The sequence below is a fragment of the Strongylocentrotus purpuratus genome, unplaced genomic scaffold, assembly GCF_000002235.5.
Source record: "Strongylocentrotus purpuratus isolate Spur 01 unplaced genomic scaffold, Spur_5.0 spur5_scaffold_1, whole genome shotgun sequence".
NCBI classification, from domain to species: domain Eukaryota; kingdom Metazoa; phylum Echinodermata; class Echinoidea; order Camarodonta; family Strongylocentrotidae; genus Strongylocentrotus; species Strongylocentrotus purpuratus.
In genome coordinates, this window is record NW_022145594.1 from 6,543,883 (window position 1) to 6,567,637 (window position 23,755).

The 23,755-nt window shown below is 37.7% G+C and overlaps 1 long non-coding RNA gene across 1 annotated transcript; it reads right to left on the reverse strand.

Moving 5' to 3' along the window:
* Nucleotides 1-4,004: 4,004 nt before the first annotated feature.
* On the reverse strand, nucleotides 4,005-5,599 carry LOC115920874. Its single transcript, XR_004062585.1, has 3 exons — nucleotides 5,320-5,599; nucleotides 4,649-4,669; nucleotides 4,005-4,235 (listed from the first exon to the last, which is right to left on the reverse strand). It is a non-coding gene; the product is annotated as an uncharacterized LOC115920874 (long non-coding RNA).
* Nucleotides 5,600-23,755: the final 18,156 nt, after the last annotated feature.

Here is a 23,755-nt window from a genome sequence, read left to right on the forward strand (position 1 = left end):
CTGTCGTATAGAACCAGTAACCCGGACGGCGAGTGAATATTTAGTTGCTCTATAGACGAACCTTTAAAACCTCGGTCACACGGCCAAATCCACGCCGGCTCTAAGCCGACCAATTATTGTAGGGGCATTCTGTTTGGTCTTTGGTCAGAATCGTATGAATCTCATCGGTGTGAGTAGCGTATATAGGTAGGTGTCATAGTCTTTTGGATACCGGACTGTGGATCAGATGGTTCGCGATTCGATTCCCACCGTGGCACTAATGTCCTTTGTTAAAATATTAATCTACATTTGCCATACTCAACCAATGTGTGGTACCCGGCAGGAGTTAAATCCTTGAAATACTAGAGCGCCATAATTACATGATAAAGCCGGGGTATTAAATGTGGAGAACTTTGTGGAGAATAATGGCGTACAGATACATTCTCGCTTTCCTCCATGATATATTTGATGTCAAGTATAATGTGCGTCAGATGTTTGTATCTCATTACACAGAGCTCAGTAAATACGCGCATCTTATATTTGTGTTCTTCTTTTTTTCTTGTGGCGGTTTACCGCATAATGTCTGAACGAGTATTGCAGTGGCCATAATGTCGTAATCGTCTAGATATAGCATTAAAATAACCAAAGCTGATTTTTTTTTCCCCCGTCATTCCACATCATATTCGAAGAAAATCTATGGTCAGCATCTATTAAAACAAACAAGTGTGGTCTAATTATCCTTCTGCTTTTTTCGCGTTACCCTGGCATAGACGTCCTGGAAGTTTTGGGTGCCATCTTTCCCCGTCCGAGTTAGATTACTCGTAGAGGGAAGGGTGGCATCTTTAGAAAGATTGACGTAAATTTCATCTTCATCATCTAGTAATAGTGTGTTAGAGTATGTTGTCATTGATGTTGGAGGGGTGTTTTCCTTTTTGCGGGTTTTCATGACATCATAGTCGAGTGCTGCGTAGACCGTATCTTCCCGAGAGCGAAGAAGAGCGGGTCTTGGAGGAGGTGCCTTCTGATGTGAAATGTCAATGTAGATCAAACCATCACCATCCATCCTCTTTGACACTGGTACTTTATGGGAGGTTGGTGAAATATCTACCGCCTCCCCGAAACAAATCGAGTCATGGAAGGAATTTACAGTGGATCTCCCGGGTCCAACATAACGAACAGGCACATTTTTGCATGCTTGGGAAGGGTGATTATTTCTTTGTCGGTTGCTGTTGGCTAACTCATCCTCATTAGCCCGAATTGTTGACGTCACTGACGCCTCCAGGATGTCTTCCTCTTTATTGAGGGCCCCCATGGCATCATAGTCAAGCGATGCATAGATTGTGTCTTCTTTAGAGCGAGTAGGAGCGTGTCTTTGGAGATTAACGGTGCCATGTGAAAGGTCGATGTAAATCAAACCATCATTGTCCATCTGCCGAGGGTCAGGTACTTCTTGGGATGTTGCCAAACTGAGCGCCCTCTTATCATCCTCTTCCATCTCAAACACGTCTTCCATCTCTTCCTCCTCTTCTTCCTCCTCCTCCTCCGTCTCGTCTTCTTTCTCATCTTCAGGAGCGACAATTGCATTACTAGGGTCAAGGGTGACGTGAATATCGGATCCCACGGGCCCATGGTAATAAGCATGTATAACTCTAAGATGATGATCAATGGCAGGTGGAGCGATGTCGTTGATGAGCACGTCCTCTTCTATCTGCATGGTATTAGAAAGAGCGTAAAGATAGAGAAATGCATAAGTCTTGTTTATGCATGAGTGTTGTTTTCTTTGACATTAGGCTTTGTTCTTTAGCTCAGATTACTGAAAGATTTTTAACAGAATATTGGAGGACAGAGCATTTGCATTAGCAGCTCTTTTTCCTATATGTGGAAGAGGTTACCATTTTCTCTTCCAACAGCCAGTACCATTTCAATTGTCAAAGCCATACCTAAACACTCATTATGCTTGCTAGCTAAATAAATTTTCCCTACTTAAAGTTCAACGTTTAGTTCTTGTACCTCATATACCTAGATTGATTCACTTTGGAGCTTTTGATTTGAAATTATGTTGTAGGCGCCTTGATCAATAGTAGAGATGGATACGTCCTAAGCGCTTTATAAGTATTGCCATTATTGTAAAAACTTATCATTATCATTAGAAGTAGTAGTAGTAGTAGTACCAGTAGGAGTAGTAGTAATAGTAGTGGTGGTGGTGGTAGTAGGAGTAGTAGTAGAAGTAGTAGTAGTAGTGGTAGTAGTAGTAGTATTAGTAGTAGTAGTAGTAGTAGTAGTAGTAGTAGTAGTAGTAGTAGTAGTAGTATTGTAGTAGTAGTAACAATAGTAGTAGTAGTATTGTAGTAGAAGTAGTAGTAGTAGTAGTAGTAGTAGTGGTAGTAGTAGAAGTATTAGCGGTGGCAGTAGCATAAAACCTGACATGAAACAAAAGGGTGTACCATTTGTCCAGTGCTTGGTCGACTTTCACTTTCTGTTCCTGGCTTATCTGTGAAAGACAATACGGAATATAGGCACAATCATGGAAACAGTTTATATAGCCACATAATTAATTCAGTACCAAAGTATAATGCTGTGTGCAACGGGACGAAATATACGAGAAGGATGAAATGTCAAAATGTTGTTGTTGTTGTTGTTGTTGTTGTAGTTTTTATGGCGTGTATCATTCATTTGTGAATATTTACGCCGAAGGGAAACTATCATTCCAGTCTCTCTTCAAGTAAGCTCGGTGCATGTTATATTACTTTAACTCGTCTAAAGAGGTCGTTACAGCCAATGTAAAGTGCATGGCCCTATGATCCATTTTGCAGTGAGCCAACTTGATGAGAATGTTTTTTAAATATTTGTTGACAATCTGTATTTATGGTCAAGAACCTTCTAACTCTAGAAATAATATTTCGTAAATCATACTGATGTAGAGTTTGTTTTTAAGTTATGGGCTGTGGTTCACGTATTTTTTTTCTTTAAAACATTCATTAAACCCAAAACATGTTTTAGGGAAGCAGCAAAAGGTTTGAAAAACCTGTACAAGGCTGCATCACCAGCAACAGTAGTGATAACTATTTTTTTTTTAAATAGTAAACAAGCTAATGTATCGATGAAATAGTTACAGGGATAACATATATACAATATGAATATGAATACAAAATCATTAAAACAGAATTTATCACATGCAAATATATATTAAAATTATGTTAAAAGTGACCAAATGGTACACAAGTTTCAACAGAATAGTCAGGGTGTTTATTAAGGTGTCGTTATCAGGTAGCATTAAAACAGACAATTGATGAATCTGTGAATGGATAACCGAGTATTGGAATCTATACTCAGTTAATATCAGGAAATAAAATAGCATTGGAGATAGAGAAAGAAATTGAAAAACACGAAAGGAGAGGGGGAGGGAGAGGAAGATATAAACCGAAAGGACGAAACAGTGATAGGGCAGGAGAGAAATAGAGGGGAGAGACAGAGAAGAGACCGAAAGAGGGTTCCTTCTCTTGATCCTTACTTTTCTTCATGCTCACGTAGCAATGCCTCATAGAAAACATCAAACCCAGTGAGAATAGCAGAATGATGGCAGAAGCACCAACCACACCCAAGATGATTGTCAAGAAATATGTCAATCTAGATGCCGACGTCACTACAATCGGAAGGTCAAAGGTGAAAAGGAAACAATTAGTTTTACATGACTAAAAGCTATCACTTATTTGTAAGAAAATAATTAAACAAATAAAAATCATAAATATATGAAATGGTTGGACATTTCTGTTATGCAACAAAAAATAGTCTAACGCTTCATACTTTGTCTAAATAATATTTCAACAATCATTATGATCTTTCAATATAAAGTTATCGTCCCCGCTCTAATATACAATACAGATTCGGAGTGTATGAGTGAATGTTGATTGGCTGATCTGTATGTCAATCATTACTGGATATGCTAAGCGATGCATTAATTAAGGTACGAAAGAAATTAATGATGCTGCAAAGAGAACATAGTAAGATCGAACACTGACCTCTGGGATAATCCGGTTCACTACACAAACCCCTTCCAAAGGTCACCACAACTGGGTCTTCTTCCGGACCTATGCTGACCTCTGTGCCGGGTTCAATGCACTCTGTTCCATTAACAAAGTCACATTCGGTCCTATTGCGAAGGATAATGAAGCAGAGTTCCTCTATGGATGGGTCTGTATTTGTTCTCTCTGAAAGGGCCAGGATTCCTGTCGATGTGTCCAGTGTGATGTAAACTCCTATATACATTCAGAATTAGAACAAGGGAGAAAATCTTAAATGGAGACTGGCACGAGATTTTTTTCTTCTTCGATATATACAGTGCGTCCGAAAAAAGGAGGCTCGAAAGTAAAATTTATTGTTAACTTACTATGACTTTTATACTTTAATGTTCTTGCTTGTCATTAAGTGAAAGTAATAATATATGCTTTCAAATGATACACTTACTATATTAATGCATAGTTACATGCTTTATTATTCTTTTCTTTCTTTTCAAAAACGTGTGTTGAAGAGGATCTTTGTGTAAAGAATGCCCCAGGGTTTCATTTGGTGTTTTAACATACGCATTTTTATGTAGACATATTAGAATAAGAAAACACCCGTTGGTCTTTTCTTGAATCGAGAAGTATAAAGCTGTTTAGGCTATGCTTACCGTAATTTCTTGGCGATAACGCTGCCAGCATTGGCAAACCAGAAAGACGAGAGAGAGAGAGAGAGAGAGAGAGAGAGAAGCAAATACAGGGGAAGATCAGCTTACGTTAAATATCATCTGAACCAGATACTTCTCCTTAATTGAACATCGATATCATTGAAAGGTATTTTAATTTAGACACCAAAATCCCGGCATTCACTTTACATAATATGCTTAAGACATGCAAAAGTGAAAGGAAAGAATAGTGATTTCAGCAAAATGAATTCATAAATTATCATTTTCATTGACAATTAAAATGGTCGAATATATGTATGAATTAGAATCGTTATTTGTTTTGAGGTGTTGTGGTGCAGTGTTTCATTCACTTGACTCTTAATCCAAGGGTTCGAATGTCTGCCCAAGACTAACATCCTTTGGCAAGAAAGAAAGATATTTGCCACTTTCCACCCAGGTGTAAATGGGTACTTGGTAAATAATTATTACAGGGGCCTCAGAAAGAACAGCATAGAACAAAAGGATGATTACTATGTATTCTATATTTTATTATTTACATTTATTTTCTATACCTCTGTTATATAATCAAAATTTAACATGGAATTTACAATCGACACAGCTGGAAACTTCGGACATTAAAGGAAGGTAATTTGAATTGTAGCAAATGTGTATCATACGTGCTGTTGACGCCATGGCTTTCCTTGTACTACTGTTCCCGGCAACGTTCGCCGCCCACAGAGTAATTTCGTACCAGGTGTACGGTTTTAGGCTCGTCAGAGTATAGTTCGTCCCAGCTATGTGTGTTGCAAGATCACACTCTTGATCTAATGGTTCTAGCGTTTCATTTGTACAGTACTGAAGGCTAAAGGTTTGTTGGAACCCGCCATAGAATCCTGGTTGCCAGGCAAGAGTGATGCTCGAAGAAGTCGTCTGCTGTCGGTATATTTCTAGGTTAGAAGGCGCATCCGGAGTAACTGTTGTGGAAATAAGATACAATCAAGTCAGTAAAAACTTCCCACACTTCAGCTGGTTACAAGTTATGGATAGTGGAGCATAGCGTTACTGATGTTATTAATTTATTCAGCGATTATCAAACACAGAGAAAGAGGCCACATAATGAAATAGTGTTTAAATATTCGTTTGTTTAAATCCTCATGCCAGGATAATTCGGTTTATTTGTGTATTTGAAATCAAGCAGGACATAAAAATTAGGCAAAGTATATTTAATATTATCTTAACCTACTGAATTGTATCAATCTATTAATAATTTTTCTCTATTTCGACGTATCAAGTCCTTTGATATAAGTTTAGAATCCAGCGTCGTCTTCTTTTAATAAGCTAATTAAATCTTCATTATAAATGGCACTATGAAAACTTTGACACCACGAACGCAAGAAAAATTCAAAGTTATTATGGTGCACTACCTAGTGTGGAAATAGTTCAAACAGGATTAACAAGGCGAAATTGTAGTTGCCCATGAGATTGATTTTTCGAAAATCTATGACATAATGTTAAATGTTGAATTATATTTACATGCAAAAGTGTAGTTGATAACCGAGCTGTCATCACCGCGGCCTGTCGATGTCACGCATTTATATTCCCCTTGGTCATCTGGTGAAACACCTCGAATGGTGAGCTCACTTGAGGAATTTGTATGCTCCTCCTGATAATTGGTACGTATCTGTGTATTTTCAGTGGTATTATTCAAACTTGACCCGTTATGTAACCAGGTAAACTGGGAGGCAGATGGGTTAGCATCTACACGGCAAGAAAAGGTAACATCAGTCACAAACTGCAGAAAAGAGAGCTCGAGGATGACAGGATTATCTGTATTTGAAGGGGGAGAAATAGTTGAATAAGGGGTAAAAATTGAGAAGAAGAATAAGAAAATGTACTAAAAGAAACAAGGACAACAAGAAGAGCAAGAAGAGCAAGAAGGAAAAGAAGGAAATAAAAAGTTGTAGAAAATTAGATAAACTGGAAGGATAACAACTTACAAGGAGGAAATTTATTTCTTGAAAGAGATTTTAGGGTAAAATTGATAAATCAGACGTGGCAAAAAACGAGGAAAAATATCTACCATAAAAGTATTTCGGAAAACGGGTTAGACCCGACTTATATCAGAATAAATGTTTGCTAAGTAACCTGGCATTTAAATGTTACGATGTTAAGTTAATGTTAAGACAAAACGAAGAAAGGTTTGAAGTGAGTCGCATGGATTCCAGGGAAAGAAAAGAATCAAATAATAAACTACAACCCGAAGGTCTTCTTTTCCAATCCATGTGACTTTAGATAGATACTAAGGAATAGAGAGATACAACAAATATTGAAGTACAACTATAAGAGAAATAGAAAATAGAAAATATAACTCGCTTTTGAAACATGAATGACATACGGGTACTTACAGAGAACATCAAGAACCATGCTAACGTTCTGAGACTGCATAGACAAGGTACTGATTGACGTCATCTGCACTGTTCTACATGTGAGGATTTGTCCATGGTCCGCTTTTGACGGTGTCAATTCAAGTGTACTTCTGACGTATGCTCGTTCATACTCATCAGGTCTGGTTATTTCCCGAGATGGAAAGGTGTCGTTCCTAGATCCTATATACCAGTGGATCGTTGGAGAGGGGTAACCATTGTTTGATGTACATTCCAGCCGTGCGCGAACACCATCTTCCAAGTTATAAGGGATGCTTATCTCTGGAGGATCCGGTGTCTCTGCATGATAAAAGGGACTTTTAGATTTGCACGTCGACATAATGGACTGCTACGTGTCACGTCTGCCTTAAAAGGGACGTGACACGTAGCAGTCCACTATGTCGACGTGCAAATCTAAAAGTCCCTATTTTTTAATTAAGCCAAGGCATTTTCAATGGCCTTATACGTCACCTATCAAATGTGCGAACATTAAAATGAGGTATTACCTACACATATTGTGATTTCTATGGAACATACAATAGGTTTTTGAAATTGCACTTGAGTTTTTTTTAGGAAATGATTAAGATCGTGTTTTATGAAACACGAAAGTTCCTTGTGGCTTATGTAAACGTTGTATAAACGGTTGACGATTTGGGGGACGTTTTGCGAACCTTATCAGCTTGTTGTGTGTTTTCCGGCAAGTGAAACTGATAGAAAAATTCTAGGTGACATTGTAGAATTACTGTGTTTTATATTGATATACCATTAATGTCCATGGAGTGTATAAGGGTAAATCTAAACTATTTTCAACCAAACGTTACCGCCCAACATTTTAATATATCTAAATTTGATAGCCCAAATTAAACTTAGATCAGACCTATGGGAAGTGAAAAGACAAACGTGCTGTCAATTTATGTTCAAAAGTTTGCCATCAATTGCAAATTTGAAATAACATTTCTGATTGGTTAGTAACCAGCCTTGATAACAATATGTGCGTGTAACAATGATTCTGATTGGTCATTACCACTTTGGTATAAATTGCAAACCTTTGTACTACGGGGCCAAGATCTCCAAAATACTGATTGGGAAGGTTTGGGACACCACATGATCAAAAACTTGGGACTTGCCCATGTTAGTGTCACCCACCGTATACGATCATCCTCAGTTCCTCTTGTGCGTCTATCCCCGCAACGTGTGCTACACAGTAAAGACTTTTGTTGTGATAGCGTCTTTCCGGCCTTATTCGAAGAATGCTTTCAGTATCGTACGCAAGTTCACCCAGCGAGTTCAGACCTCTCGAAGATGAAGTTACAAATTCCATTGTCGCATTTAAGCCACTAATACGCCAGGACATTTGGGCTGCTGGTCGAGACCCCAAGCTTTTGCAGTTGATGGACGTAGAAACGTTCAAAAAGACAATGGTACGGTTTTTTCCCCTTGCGTTCGTGATAGTATCCATAGAGCCAGATGAGTCAAGTAGTAATTTGTCTGGTGAAACTGTACAACGAAATAAAGAAATGCTCGAGTGTACTACCATCACAATTCATGTCCACAGATACACAAGCGGTAGTGCAGTGAATACTTGGAGATTACAAATATACCTAGGGGGAACTAATAGGGAAATGCTTGATTAATCAATTAAAAAGAACCATTTAAGGCCACGTAAAATAACATATTTATACGGAGCCGTATCCAGAGATTGTTGAAATAAGTGGGGGTCTGTGGATGTACTACCTTTGAATTCGTTTTTAAATAATTAGGCCCCATTTTTTTGCAACCCCATAAGCTATGAGATGGGTTCCGTGTGAGATGACACTTCCTCAAAACGTTTCAAAACCAAAACCAAAATTGATTTATACTTGTAACCTATTGTAATCCTCAACCACAAAGCAAATCAATCATAGTAATCACAGCATTAAAGATTTGCTCAAGTCCCACTCCAAAGAAATGTTATCCTGCGCTGATTGTTGTCTACTTTGGAAGTATACGTGTATTTATTTTTTGGAACGTTACCTATTATCTTGAATAGGTTATTTCCAAGAGACTTTGAATATCTTTTTCCTGACAATCCTCCCCATTTTCATGTTTACATGTCACATAGAAATAGTCTTACCTTCCATGATGTTCAAACTGCCTAACTGCTTCAATTGTCAATAATGAGACTAAACTATCGCAATGTTTTTAATATTGTATACAGAAGTAATGTCCTCCAATTTGTTATGTTGTTTGTTTCCTGTATATTTCCAAGTACATGCAGTACTTGTGTAGATAGTCCCTATGGAGTTTTGTAGAGTATGGTATTGTTCTGAAGGAAATCAATTTTCCAAAAAAAAATCCGACAATGACCAGCACTTTAGTTGACTGGTTAGTGCTAAATTTATTTGGAGCACTGTATATTGGTGAAGAATTTTGACTCTCATACGGGGCATCCCAGATTCGATCTGTCCATGGTCGGTGCTTACTTCCTTTATTAAGGTGATATTTGCTGGGTCCTAAGAAAAAGCATTATTGGTTATTGTTGTTATCATTAGTAGTAGTAGTAGTAGCAGTAGCAGCAGCAGCAGTAACAGTAGTAGTAGTAGTAGTAGTAGTAGTAGTAGTAGTAGTATAAGTTGTTGTTGTAGTAGTAGTAGTCGTAGTAGTAGTAGTAGTAGTAGTAGTAGTAGTAGTAATAATAGTAGTAGTAGTAGTAGTAATAGTAGTAGTAGTAGTAGTAGTATTAGTGTAGTAAGAAGAGGAAGAGGAGGGGTGGTAGTAGTAGTAGTAGTAGTAGTAGTAGTAGTAGTAGTAGTAGTGGTTGCCGTATACAAATTTAGTTAAATTTCAGTTTCGTGTCGCGTTTCCTTACATCAAATGCTGGTAGATTCAAATCTTACCTGGTTGTAGAATTGTCAGATTGAGAGTGAAACTTCCAATGTCATCTCCGATTTCTACGATACATCGATAGCTCCTGCCATCAGCTCGCGTCAAATTCATAATGGTTAGGTTACCGCTGGAGATATCTCCCGCGATGTTGTACTTGGATGGACGTGGTACGTTTTTCTGGCAGCCGTCTGTAGTACAGGACTGAGAAGCTAGTAAGTGGTTTGTATTGTCTTTCCATGTTATCTTCCGATGTTGGTGAATGGGAGAGTACATGCAGGATAGTGTGATGTTATTCCTCGTTACTGGAATCTTGTCATGGTTTATTGATATGGACACCGTTACGTCACATCGGCAGCCTGAAATTTAGGTCATGTGTACATATGTGATAATGATGATAATAATAATTATTATCATTATTATTACAGTGATAATGATATAAACAAAAATTATAATACTCATAATAACAAGAAGCAGAAGAAGAAAAAGAAGACGATGAAGGAAAAGAGTGGTAGTAGTAGTAGAAGTATTTTATTTCATGCAAGTTTCACAGGCTTGTTCAATAATTGATACTGTTAACATATAATAAGTAAATTATGCGGTGTCTTTCGATGACAGATAAAGGTTGTTATATGCGGATAATGTTAGGTTTTTATAAGACAGCAGCGATTACACAATTTATCTATACACCCCCCCCCCCCCTCCTACCTTCATAGCGGTTAGAAAAAAATCCTGGTTACGACCCTCTTGCAATAAAACATGTTCGTGTAATCTTCATCTTTAAAAATAGTATGTTTGCCTCCTAGACATTAAGCTTTAAAGCTTCATATTGACAACACTAACTAAATAAAGCAAATATCTGCCTGTTATCTACCTTTATAATACACAACCGTTCTTAATCATTAAAAGCGTGGCAGTCCAATCTAACCGAAAGTATTTTAAAAAATCCAACAGCGTGACATAAATATTTGGATTTCAAAATAAAATGGTAGATATGAAATATTGTACACATACTTTTTAAACGAAGATTGTTTTTGAAAACCTAAAAGCTTGTCCCATGCATGCCTAACATAGCAACATGTATTGTTTGTGGACTGGATTTCAAGTATTGTCGTTCATTTATCAATAACATGTTAATGGAATAACTATTCAACTAGGTTCCCGGGAAACAAACATCCATCAACTTAAATATGTTAGTAACCGGGAAACTGATTGAAAACAAAAGAGTGTCAATACTGGAAGTGCTAAATGAACCACAAACTCACCTGTGAGAAGAAAGATAAGGTTTAGAGAGATTAATATTTGATGAGAAATCTCCATAATAATCCACTGCATTCAGTCCTTTCTCATCTATGTTAAATGATTTGTCAAATCCTAGAAACAATTTCTTGCAATATAATTCGCTTGTGTTTTTGTATCGAAGGTTTTGACAGAACATTGCCAATCTTAAGTTTCATTGCACAGAAACAATATCCACATTCAAGACGAACCACAATCACTTTACAGAAACTCAAAGAGTACGAAAGTGAAAGTTCCAAGCAGCATTTATCACTGTCATTAATATACAGTTATTTTGGTTTGTTGTATATTTTTGTGTGACTGCATAATTATGTTTGAGCGCTATTGTATAGCCCTATACTACGTAGCGGGCTTAACAAGCTGAGCCATTAATTAAACGAAAGTATGATTTACGTAGCAAGAACACGCTTTTATAATCAGTATATGAAAATAGAATCACATGTAGGTTAGGCCTAGCATATAATCGTGTCCAAAATATATCGGTTATATTACAATTGACAAACTGTGATGGTGTTGGTAATGATAATGAGGCGACCCATTGAGGAAGACATTAATTAAACGAAAGTATGATTTACGTAGCAAGAACACGCTTTTATAATCAGTATATGAAAATAGAATCACATGTAGGTTAGGCCTAGCATATAATCGTGTCCAAAATATATCGGTTATATTACAATTGACAAACTGTGATGGTGTTGGTAATGATAATGAGGCGACCCATAGAGGAAGACATTAACCCCCCCCCCTCCCCCCTCTTCGTAGAGGGTGACGCCCCCATGGAAATTTTACAACTTAGACATTGGCATGAGGAGGGGGAAGCATTTATTGTCGTAATGTTTTCCATATAAATTTAGTCCCCCAAAATCAGTAATTGGAGCGCCTTATTCGGAGTTATTGGGGTTAGGGTTATCATCCGAAACTATTTATTTTGATACTATGATCATGGTGATTATGTTACATGTGTTTTTGGATTACAATGAAATACCTGATCTGCTGACTATTAGGTTAAAAAAGTGGCGGTATTTTCCCCCAGAAACCTGCCCTTCTTTGAAATACACCATTGTCCCTCTCCCTCTCGGCCGCTTCAGGTTTTCAATTTTTAATACTTCACTTACAGAACGCCCCCCCCCCCCCAAAAAAAAAAAAAAAAAATACAATCTTTATAGGAAATGAGATAAATGACTTTGGCCATCATCATGCGAACCATTGGCATTTTCTTCTGTATTACGTAGGTTTTCAAGCTTTCTATGAGAGAAATCTGGATAATGTGCATACATACACACACATACAACACACACACACACACTTGTCGGGAGTGAAATGCTCATTTGTGTGCGTGTGCCTGTGCATGTGCGTGTGTGTGTGTGTGTGTGTGCGCTTGTGTGTGTGTGCGCGTGTGCCTGTCTTTGTGTGTTTTTGTCCGTCTGGCTAATTGGCTAATGGACAAAAAAATGGCTGTCTTTGTTCAAAACATTATTATATTCCTTACCTAGCAACTTGGCGCAAGTGAGATATGGCAGTCTTGTAAAGATTGTCTGATGTTCAGTCATGCATGCAGAGATTCAAATAAAAATGGTACCTAAATGTACTGGGAGGATAACTCTGTCAAGAAATATCATGAAACTCATGATTAAATATTCATACTTCAAACAATACAACTTTAAAAAAGTGGGATATTTTTTCTGACTCACTTTGTATGTGTCCTCTGGTATCCGCACCTCCTGTATTTAAAACTGCGTTGTACATCTCGAAATGCCGCCGTGAGGGACCCGCACGGCCAATACTCTTTTTAAATGGCCCCCGGACGGCAGACGCCTGTTGTTGTGCATTTTACCTGGGGCACTTGAGGGGCCGTTGAGGGCGCCGTAGGGTACACGTACGGAACCCTTGAGCAGCGCAAGGCGTCCGTAAAGATTTTTTCATGAGAATTGACCCCCAAAAATCGTGAGGGGCCCGTCAGGGCACCGTCCGGACCCCGCATGGGACCCGTAAGGTGCCCTACGGGCCCTTTACGGGCTTTCTACGGCCTAACGGTCAGATAAAAACGCCGGGAGAATCGGGAGCAGCCAACTCAGCACCACGGCGCCCGTTCGGCTTAAAAAATCTAATCTAAAAGTCCCTAATGATCCACAGACGTCTCATCGACAATGAACATCAGTCCTTGTGCGTTGCACAATCTGATACGTATGCAACTAAATGTTTTTCCACTGTTGCCTGAAATATATTCCAATAGTTCAATGGCTCAACCCTCAACAGGTGTCTCCCTTTGTAAATTTCAATAGTTTTCTCGTGAGAAGCCTGACAGTCCTTCATTGTTACAACTGTGTACTGCCCTTTTGTTAAAATGTACTTCCTTGAACTCCTATGAACGTGGGATGTTGCACCCTGTTTTTCTTTCTCTCTCATTCCCTCTTCTTTCATTCTCTTCTCCCCTCCTACTTCATGGTCTTTCACGTTTTTCTTCTTCTCATTTGTCCATCCTTTTCTCTTCCTTTCCTTCTCTGGTTCGCTCTCTCTCTCTCTCTCTTTCTTGCTCTTTCTTTCCCCTTCTCCTTCCTGTTCTTTCACATTTCATAATGTTTGGAATTAGCCAGGGAAAATCAGTAAAAAAAAAAAAACACATGAAGAAGGGGTGTTCAAAAATATCTGCCGTTCGGTGATTTAGTAAACCATTAAAGCTTACAGGGACATTCACTATGAACATGACAAAGAAAGCGGACAAAATATACAGTTCCTCCGGTAGACAAAGGAACATCCCTTCACTGCTATTATGTAAACATGTGTAGAACAGGTGTCACATGCATATTCACCTGTTCTACACATTTTTTTCATAATAGCAGTGAAGGGATGTTCCTTTATCGACCTGAGGAACTGTATATTTTGTCCGCTTTCTTTGTCTGTCATGTTTATAGTGATTGGCGATAAGAAGGTGCGAAATGAGGAGGAGGGGATCCATTTTGTTCATTTTTTGTTTATCCATTCACCGAATACAACCACCATTGGGTAAATGTCATCACAATTTGTGTTAATTTGAATTTTCACTTTTACAAGCACTACAGAGGCTCCAAACAAGGTAAAATTTGCTTTGTTCATCCCATTGTAAAACAAAAACACATCAATTGACAAACGAATTGAGAAGGGCCGAAAATATTGAAAGTGGATGAGACGAAAACTTTTTTTACTGGGCCTAATCATTCACATATTATTTATAAGTTTTTACATACTTTCCACATGAATACAAAATAAAACAAAGATTGCTAAATAACTTTAAATGTTATGATTAAAGGAGTCTAAATCATAAACCACATTGTTTTAGTGTTTAATAGCATCAGTGATATAGGACAATACATTTACTGAGAATAGCAATAATAGAATTATGTTATATCGTACCAGTTATTTCAGTTGAGTATTCCTAGAATAAATGACATATCACTAGTTACAGAGTAGTATCAAAAATTGAATATGCTTGTGAATAGATATATAACAATAGCTTCGGAGTACCACTAAAGTAAATATTCGAATATATATATATATATAACAATAGCTACAGAGTAGTACTACAAGATTAATATACTAGTATAGTTGATAAAACAATATCTACGGAGTAGTACAAGAGAAAAACTAAAATGTTGTTTAGATGTTCAAAAGGGCCGAAGAGTCGCCACTTTTTCCTATGGGCATATTTCACTTTTAGCATGCAAGTTCCATGACTATAATATAAAGGGTTGAATCAAGTATGTTAAAAGTGTTTTATATGACATTTTGAAACAGCGGTCACTCATCGACCTTTTTGAATGGTGATTGAACAGTTTAGTTTTTAGAGGGTATCAAGTTACAGTGTAGTAGTACATTTTAGTATACTAGTGTAGATATAACAGTAGCTACAGAGTACTTCTAAAAGTTGAATATACTAACTAAAGATATCATATAACATTGGCTATGGATCAGTACCGACATGTGAATATATTAGTATACATGAAGCTATCAAAATATATACTGGGTATTACCGAAACGTATCACTTATAATAATAATAATTTTCCGCTTTTAAATAGCGCTTAATACAAATGTCTCTAAGTGCTTTACATATATACTATTACCCAGGTCATTGGATTCAATTCTTGCCCGCACATACTGTGTGCACAATCTCCACTCCCTAGGGAGCATTCAAGTCAGGCGTTACTTGATGCTCAAAAACTGGAACTTCGGAACGTCATACTGGCCAAGTTGTCAAGGTTACTGGCTCCCAAAAAATGTGTGCAAAACACCAGCTCTAAACACTAAATTTGCCCTGCTTTAACCCGTTGCTTGAATGATTTGCGGTGAACCTAATGCACAGGCTCTGTCGTATAGAACCAGTTTAGTTGCTCTATAGACAAACCTTTAAAACCTCGGTCACACGGCCAAATCCACGCCGGCTCTAAGCCGACCAATTATTGTAGGGGCATTCTGTTTGGTCTTTGTTCAGAATCGTATGAATCTCATCGGTGTGAGTAGCGTATAAAGGTAGGTGTCATAGTCTTTTGGATACTGGACTATGGATCAGATGGTTCGCGATTCGATTCCCACCGTTGCACTAATGTCCTTTGTTAAAATATTAATCTACATTTGCCATACTCAACCAATGTGTGGTACCCGGCAGGAGTTAAATCCTTGAAATACTAGAGCGCCATAATTACATGATAAAGCCGGGGTATTAAATGTGGAGAACACTGTGGAGAATAATGGCGTACAGATACATTCTCGCTTTCCTCCATGATATATTTGATGTCAAGTATAATGTGCGTCAGATGTTTGTATCTCATAACACAGAGCTCAGTAAATACACGCATCTTATATTTGTGTTCTTCTTTTTTCTTGTGGCGGTTTATCGCATAATATCTGAAAGAGTATTGCAGTGGCCATAATGTTGTAATCGTCCATGTTGGTAGTAGCTATGGCATTAAAGTAACCAAAGTTGATTTTTTTTCCCCCCGTCATTCCACATCATATTCGTTATGTAACCAGGTAAACTGGGAGGCAGATGGGTTAGCATCTGTTCGGCAAGAAAAGGTGGTCTAATTATCCTTCTGCTTTTTTCGCGTTATCGTGGCATAGAGGTCCTGGAAGGTTTGGGTGCCATCTTTCCCCGTTCGAGTTAGATTACTCGTAGAGGGAAGGGTGGCATCTTTAGAAAGATTGACGTAGTCATCTTCATCATCTAGTAACAGCGTGTTAGAGTATGTTATCATTGATGTTGGAGGGATGTTTTCCCTGCTGCGGGTTGCCATAACATCATGGTCGAGTGCTGCGTAGACCGTATCTCCCCGAGAGCGAACAAGAGCGGGTCGTGGATGAGGTGCCATCTGATGTGAAATGTCGATGTAGATCAAACCATCACCATCCATCCTCTGTGAATCTGGTACTTTCTGGGAGGTTGGTGAAATATCTACCGCCTCCCCGAAACAAGTCGAGTCATGGAAGGAATTTACAGTGGATCTCCCGGGTCCAACATAACGAACAGGCACATTTTCGCATGCTTGGGAAGGGTGATTATTTCTTTGTCGGTTTATTTTGGCTGACTCATCCTCATTAGCCCGAATTGTTGACGTCACTGACGCCTCCAGGATATCTTCCTCTTTCTTGAGGGCCCCTATGGCATCATAGTCAAGCGATGCGTAGATGGTGTCTTCTTTAAAGCGAGTAGGAGCGTTTCTTTGAAGATTAACGGTGCCATGTGAACGGTCGTAGTAAATCAATCCATCATTGTCCATCGACTGAGGGTCAGGTACTTCTGTGGATGTTGCCAAACTGAGCTCCTCCTCATCATCCTCTTCGACCTCCAACACATCTTTCATCTCTTCCTCCTCTTCTTCCTCCTCCACCGCCTCGTCTTCTTTCTCATCTTCAGGAGCGACAATTGCATTAATAGGGTCAAGGATGACGTGAATATTGGATCCCCCGGGCCCATTGTAACAAGCAGGTACAAATCTAAGATGGTGATCAATTGCTGGTGGGGCGATGTCGTTCATCAGCACATCCTCATCTATCTGCATGGTATTAGAAAGAGCGTTAAGATAGAGAAATGCATAAGTCTTAATAGAGTGTTGTTTTCTTTGACATTAGACTTTGTTCTTTAACTCAGATTACTGAAAGATTTCTAACAGAAAATTGGAGCATAGAGCATTTGCATCGTCAGCTCTTTTTCCTATGTGTGGAATATGTTACTATCTCTTCCAACAGCCAGTACCCTTTAAATTGTCAAAGCCATACCTAAAAAAAACACCTCATGCTTGCTATTAAACTATAATCAATTTCCCCTACTTAAAGTTCAACGTTTAACCCACATACCTAGTTTGATTCACTTTGGAGTTTTTCAATTGAAATTATGTTGTAGACGCCTTGATCATCAGTAGAGATGGATACGTCCTAAGCGCTTCATAATATTGACATTATTGTAATTACTTATCACTATCATTAGTAGTAGTAGTAGTAGTAGTAGAAGTAGTAGTGGTGGTAATGGTGGTAGTAGAAGTAGTAGTAGTAGCAGTAGTAGTAGTAGTAGTAGTAGTAGTAGTAGTGATAGTAGTAGTAGTAGTAGTAGTAGTAGGGATAGTAGTAGTAGTAGTAGTAGAAGTAGTAGTAGTAGTAGTAGTAGTAGTAGTAGTGGTGGTGGTAGTAGTAGAAGTAGTAGTGGTGGTGGTAGTAGCATGATAACCTGACATAAAACAAAAGGCTGTACCATTTGTCCAGTGCTTGGTCGACTTTCACTTTCTGTTCCTGATTTATCTGTGAAAGATAATGAGGAATATAGGCACAATCATGGAAACATTCTATATATCCACATAATTATTTCGGTACCACAGTTTAATGCCGTGTATGGTAAAAGTGAACAAATGGTACACTGGTTTCAATGAAATGATCGAGGTATTTATCAAGGTGTCGTTATCAGGTAGCATTGAATCAGAAAATTTATGGAAATGTGAATGGATTACCGAGTATTGGAATTTATACTCAGTTAATATTACATAATATTTAATAACATTAGACGTAAAGAAAGAAATTGAAAAAAGGAAGGGAGCGGGAGATAGAAAGAGAAAGATATGAAACGAAAAGGAGAACGAGAGATCCTTACCTTTCTTCATGCAATGCCTTATAGAAAACAGCAACCCCAGTGAGAAAAGCAGAATGATGCCAGAAGCACCAACCACACCCAAGATGATTGTCAAGAAATATGTTAATCTAGATGCCGACGTCACTACAATCGGGAGGTCAAAGGTGAAAAGGAAACGATTAGCTTTACATGGGTAAAAGCTATCACTTATTTGTAAGAAAATAATTTAAAAAATAAGAATCATAAATAAATGAAATGGTTTCAAATTTCAGTTATTAAAACAAAACATAATCTAACGCTTCATACTTTGTCTAAATAATATTTTCAACAATTATATAATGATGATGTTTCAAAATAAAGTTATCATCCCTGCTCTTACATGCATTGCAGATTCGTAGTGTATGAGTGAATGTTGATTGGCTGATTTTCATGTCCATCATTATTGGATATGCTTAACGATGCATTCATTAATGTACGAAAGAAATTAATTATGCTGCAAAAAGAAAAGAAAAAAATCGAACACTAACCTCTGGGATAATCCGGTTCACTGCACAAACCCCTTCCAAAGGTCACCACAACTGGGTCTTCTTCCGGGACTATGCTGACCTTTGTACCGGGTTCAATGCACTCTGTTCCATTAACAAAGTCGCATTCGGTCCTATTGCGAATGATAATAAAGCAGAGTTCCTCTATGGGTGGGTCTGTATTTGTTCTCTCTGAAAAGGCCAGGATTCCTTTCGATGTGTCCAGGGTGATGAATACTCCTATATAAATTTAGAAATAGGACAAGCATGAAAAAATTAAAACGGAGACTGGCACAAGATTTAAAAAATAGAAACTCGAAAGTACCGTGTATTGTGAACTTAATACGGCTTTTATAAATAAATGTCTATGCTTGTCATTAGGTGAAAGTGATAATCTATGCTTTCAAATAATGTATTTACTACATTTATCTATACATGTTTTTGTTATAACGTTTCTTTTAAAAAAATGTGTTCAAGAGAACCTTTGTGTAAGAAATAACCCAGTGTTTCTTATGGGCTTTCAACATACATATTTTCATGTAAATATATAAGAATAAGAAAATTTCCTGAATCGAGGAGTATAAAAGTGTTATTAGTCTATGCCTACCATAATTTCTTGGTGATAATGCTGTCATCATTGGAAAACCGAAAAGAATAGAAAGAGTGAGAGAGAAAACAAAAACAGGGAAAGATTAAAACGCGTTAAATGTTACCTATCTACAAAGGCCACTATTTGTGTTTCACTTGGGTGGTCGCTATAGACAGGTTTGACTGTATCATCTTAACATCATTGTTACATCATTGAATATCGATATACATAAAAGGCATTTTAAATCAGACACTGAAATTGCCGCATACACTCTACATAATATTTAAAAGTGAAACGAAAGATTTAGTGATTTCAGCAAAAAATAATTCATACATTTGGTGTACCATTCAACTATCGTTTTCATTAGAACTATAATGGTTGAATGTTTGTTATGGCTTATGTTTTAACTATAATCGTTATTTGTTTTGAGGTGTTGTGGTGCAGTGTTTCATTCACTTGACTCTTAATCCAAGGGTTCGAATGTCTGCCCGAGACTAACATCCTTTGGCAAGAAAGTAATGGATTTGTGCCACTCACCACCAACGTGTAAATGGGTACTTGGGATATAATAATTGCAGGGGCCTCAGGAAGAACAGCATAGAACAAAAAGGATGATTATTATGTATTCTATTTTGTATTATTTACATTTAATTTCTTACCTCTGGTATATAATCAAATTTTAACATGAAAATTTACAATCCACACAGCTGGAAATTTTTGGACATGGAAGGAAAATCATTTGAATTATAGCAAATGTGTATCATACGTGCTGTTGACGCCATGGCTGTCCTTGTACTACTGTTCCCGAAGATGTTCTCCGCCCACAGAGTAATTTCGTACCAGGTGTACGGCTTTAGGCTAGTCAGAGTATGGTTTGTCCCAGCTATATGTGTTGCAAGATCACACTCTTGATCTAATGGTTCTGGCGTTTCATTTGTACAGTACTGAAAGCTAAAAGTTTGTTGGAACCCGCCATAGAATCCTGGTTGCCAGGCAAGAGTGATGCTCGAAGATGTCGTCTGCTGTCGGTATACTTCTAGGTTAGAAGGCGCATCCGGGGTAACTGTTGTAGAAATAAGATACAATCAAGTCAGTAAAAACTTCCCACACTTCAACTGGTTACAAGTTGTGGATAGTGGAGCATAGCGTTACTGATTGTATTACTTTGTTCAGTGATTATCAAACACGGAGAAAGAGGCCACACATGGAATAGTGTTTACATCTTCGTTTGTTTAAATCCTCATGCCAAGGATAAATCGGTTCATTTTTGTATTTGAAATCATGCGGAACATGAAAATTAGGCATAATAGATTTAATATTATCTTAACGTATGGAATTGTATCAATTTGTTAATCATTTCAATCTATTTTGACGTCTCAAGCCTTTTGATATAAGTTTAAAATCCAGAGTCGTCTTCATTTAATAAACCATTTAAATCTCCATTATAAATGGCACGATGGAAACTTTGACACCACGAACGCAATTAAAGTTCAAAGTTATCATGATGCACTACAAAGTGTGGAAATAGTTCATACAGAATTTACTAAGCAAAATTTTAATAGCCAATGAGATTGATTTTTCGAAAATCTATGACATTATGTTACAAGTTGAATTATATGTACATGCAAAAGTGTAGTTGATAACCGAGCTGTCACCACCGCGGCCTGTCGATGTCAAGCATTTGTATTCCCCTTGATCATCTGGTGAAACATCTCGAATGGTGAGGTCACTTGAAGAATTTGTATGCTCCTCCTGATAATTGGTACGTATTTGTGTATTTCCAGTGGTATTGTTCATACTTGACCCGTTGCGTGACCATGTAAACTGGGAGGCAGATGGGTTAGCATCTGCTCGGCAGGAAAAGGTAACATCCGTCACAAACTGCCGAAAAGAGAGCTCGAGGATGACAGGCTTATCTGTATTTGAAGGGGAAAGAAATAGTTGAAAGGGGGTAAAAGTGGAGAAGGAGAAGGAGAAAATAAAGTGAAAGAAACAAGAATAACAAGAAGAACAGGAAGAAGAGAAAAGGAAATAAAAAGTTGTGGACACATCAAAAACTTGGAGAATTTGTCTAAAAAGAGATTTTAGGGTAAATTTTACAAATAAAACGTTACAAGAAACGGGCACAAATGTATACCATGAACGCATTTCGAAAAAGTGGCTTGACCTGACTGATATCAGGATACATGTTTGCTAAGTAAATATTTTAAATTTTACAATTATTGTAATTATTTTTTCGAAAAAGACAAAGTAAGAAAGGTTTGAAGTGAGTCACATGAATTCCGGGGAAAGAAAAGGATCAAATAAATAACTTCAACCAGAAGGTCGCTTTTTCCAATTCAAGTGACCCTACATATACAGCACAGAATAGCGAAATAAAACATATAATGAAGTGCAACTATACGAGAAATAGACAGCAGAAAATATAACTCGTTTATGAAACATAAATGACACACGCTTACTTACAGAGAACATCAAGAACCATGCTAACGTTCTGAGACTGCAAAGACAAAGTACTGCTTGATGTCATCTGCACTGTTCTACATGTGAGGATTTGTCCATGGTCCGCTTTTGACGGTTTGAATTCGAGTGTACTTCTGACGTATGCTCGTTCAAACTCATCAGGTCTAGTTATTGCCCGAGATAGATAGGTGACGTTCCTAGATCCTATATACCAGTGGATCGTTGGAGAGGGGTAACCATTGTCTGATGTGCATTCCAGCCGTGCGCGATCACCATCTTCCAAGTTATAAGGGATGCTTATTTTCGGAGGATCCGGTGTCTCTACATGATAATATGTATATCATACATTGTCATTACATTTCTTCACACATGAACATAAATCACATCATAGTGATATTGAAGTCAAGGGATCTCTTTATAAATGTTCAATGAACATATCGAGGGTTCAGTGACACAAAGACGTAACTCCATATTTTGTCCAAATGACTATTTGATATCAAAATGTTCAGAAAAATGTGGGCTTTCTAGGAAACACAAAAACTTAACTCCATCCAACACCCCCATTGGAGTCAAAGACTAGTGAAACATAGACTTAACTCCTTAAGGCCCAAGTGCTCAGTGACACATAAACCAAAATGGAGTTTCGTTTTTGTGTCACTGTCCACTGTCACTGACAATCCTCCCCATTTTCATGTTTACATGTCACATAGAAATAGTCTAACCTTCCATGGTGTTCAAACTGCCCTACTGCTTCAATTGTCAATAATGAGACTAAACTATCGCAATGTTTATAATATTGTTTACAGAAGTAATGTCCTCCAATTTGTTATGTTGTTTATTTCCTGTATATTCCCAAGTACATTTATTACTTGTGTCTAGTCCCTGTCGAATTTTCTAGAGATTGGTATTGTACTGAAAGAAATCAACTGTACAAGATTTCCCGAAGATGACCAGCACTTTAGTTGACTAGTATATTGGTGAAGACTTTTGACTCTCATACGAGACATCCCAGATTCGATCTTTCCTCGGTCGGTGCTTACATCCTAAACATGTGTTTAGCCCACACTTGTCCCTCTCTACCCAGGTGTATTAAATAAGTTTTTGGCAATGCTAGGATGCTAATAATTGCAGGGGCCTAAGAAACAGCATTATTGGTATTGATAACGATGTATCTACCCTGGAGAAATTATACCAAGTGGAAGTATAGGCAGTAACAGTAGAAGAAGCAGTATTAGAAGAAGTAGAAGTAGTATTCGTAGAAGTAGTAGTAGTAGTAGTAGTAGTAGTAGTAGTAGTAGTAGTAGTAGTAGTAGAATTAGTAGTAGAAGGAGGAGGAGTAGTAGTAGTAGTAGTAGTAGTAGTAGTAGGAGTAGTAGTAGTAGTAGTAGTAGTAGTAGTAGGAGTAGTAGTAGTTGTAGTAGTAGTAGTCGTAGTAGTAGTAGTAGTAGTAGTAGTAGTAGTAGTAGTAGTAGTAGTTGTAGTAGAAGTAGTCGTAGTAGAAGTCGTAGTAGGAGTAGTAGTAGTAGTAAGGGTAGTAGGAGTAGGAGTAGGAGTAGTAGTAGTACTAGTAGTAGTAGTAGTAGTAGTAGTAGTAGTAGTAGTAGTAGTAGAAGTAGTAGTAGAATAGTAGTAAGAAGAGAAAGAGGGGGTAGTAGTAGAAGTAGTAGTTGCCGTATTACAATTTTAGTTGAATTTCAGTTTCGTGTCGCGTTTCCTTATATCAAATGCTGGTAGATTCAAATCTTACCTGGTTGTAAAATCGTCAGATTCAGAGTGGAACTTCCAATGTCATCTCCGATTTCTACGATACATCGATAGCTCCTGCCATCAGCTCGTGTCAAATTCATAATGGTTAGGTTACC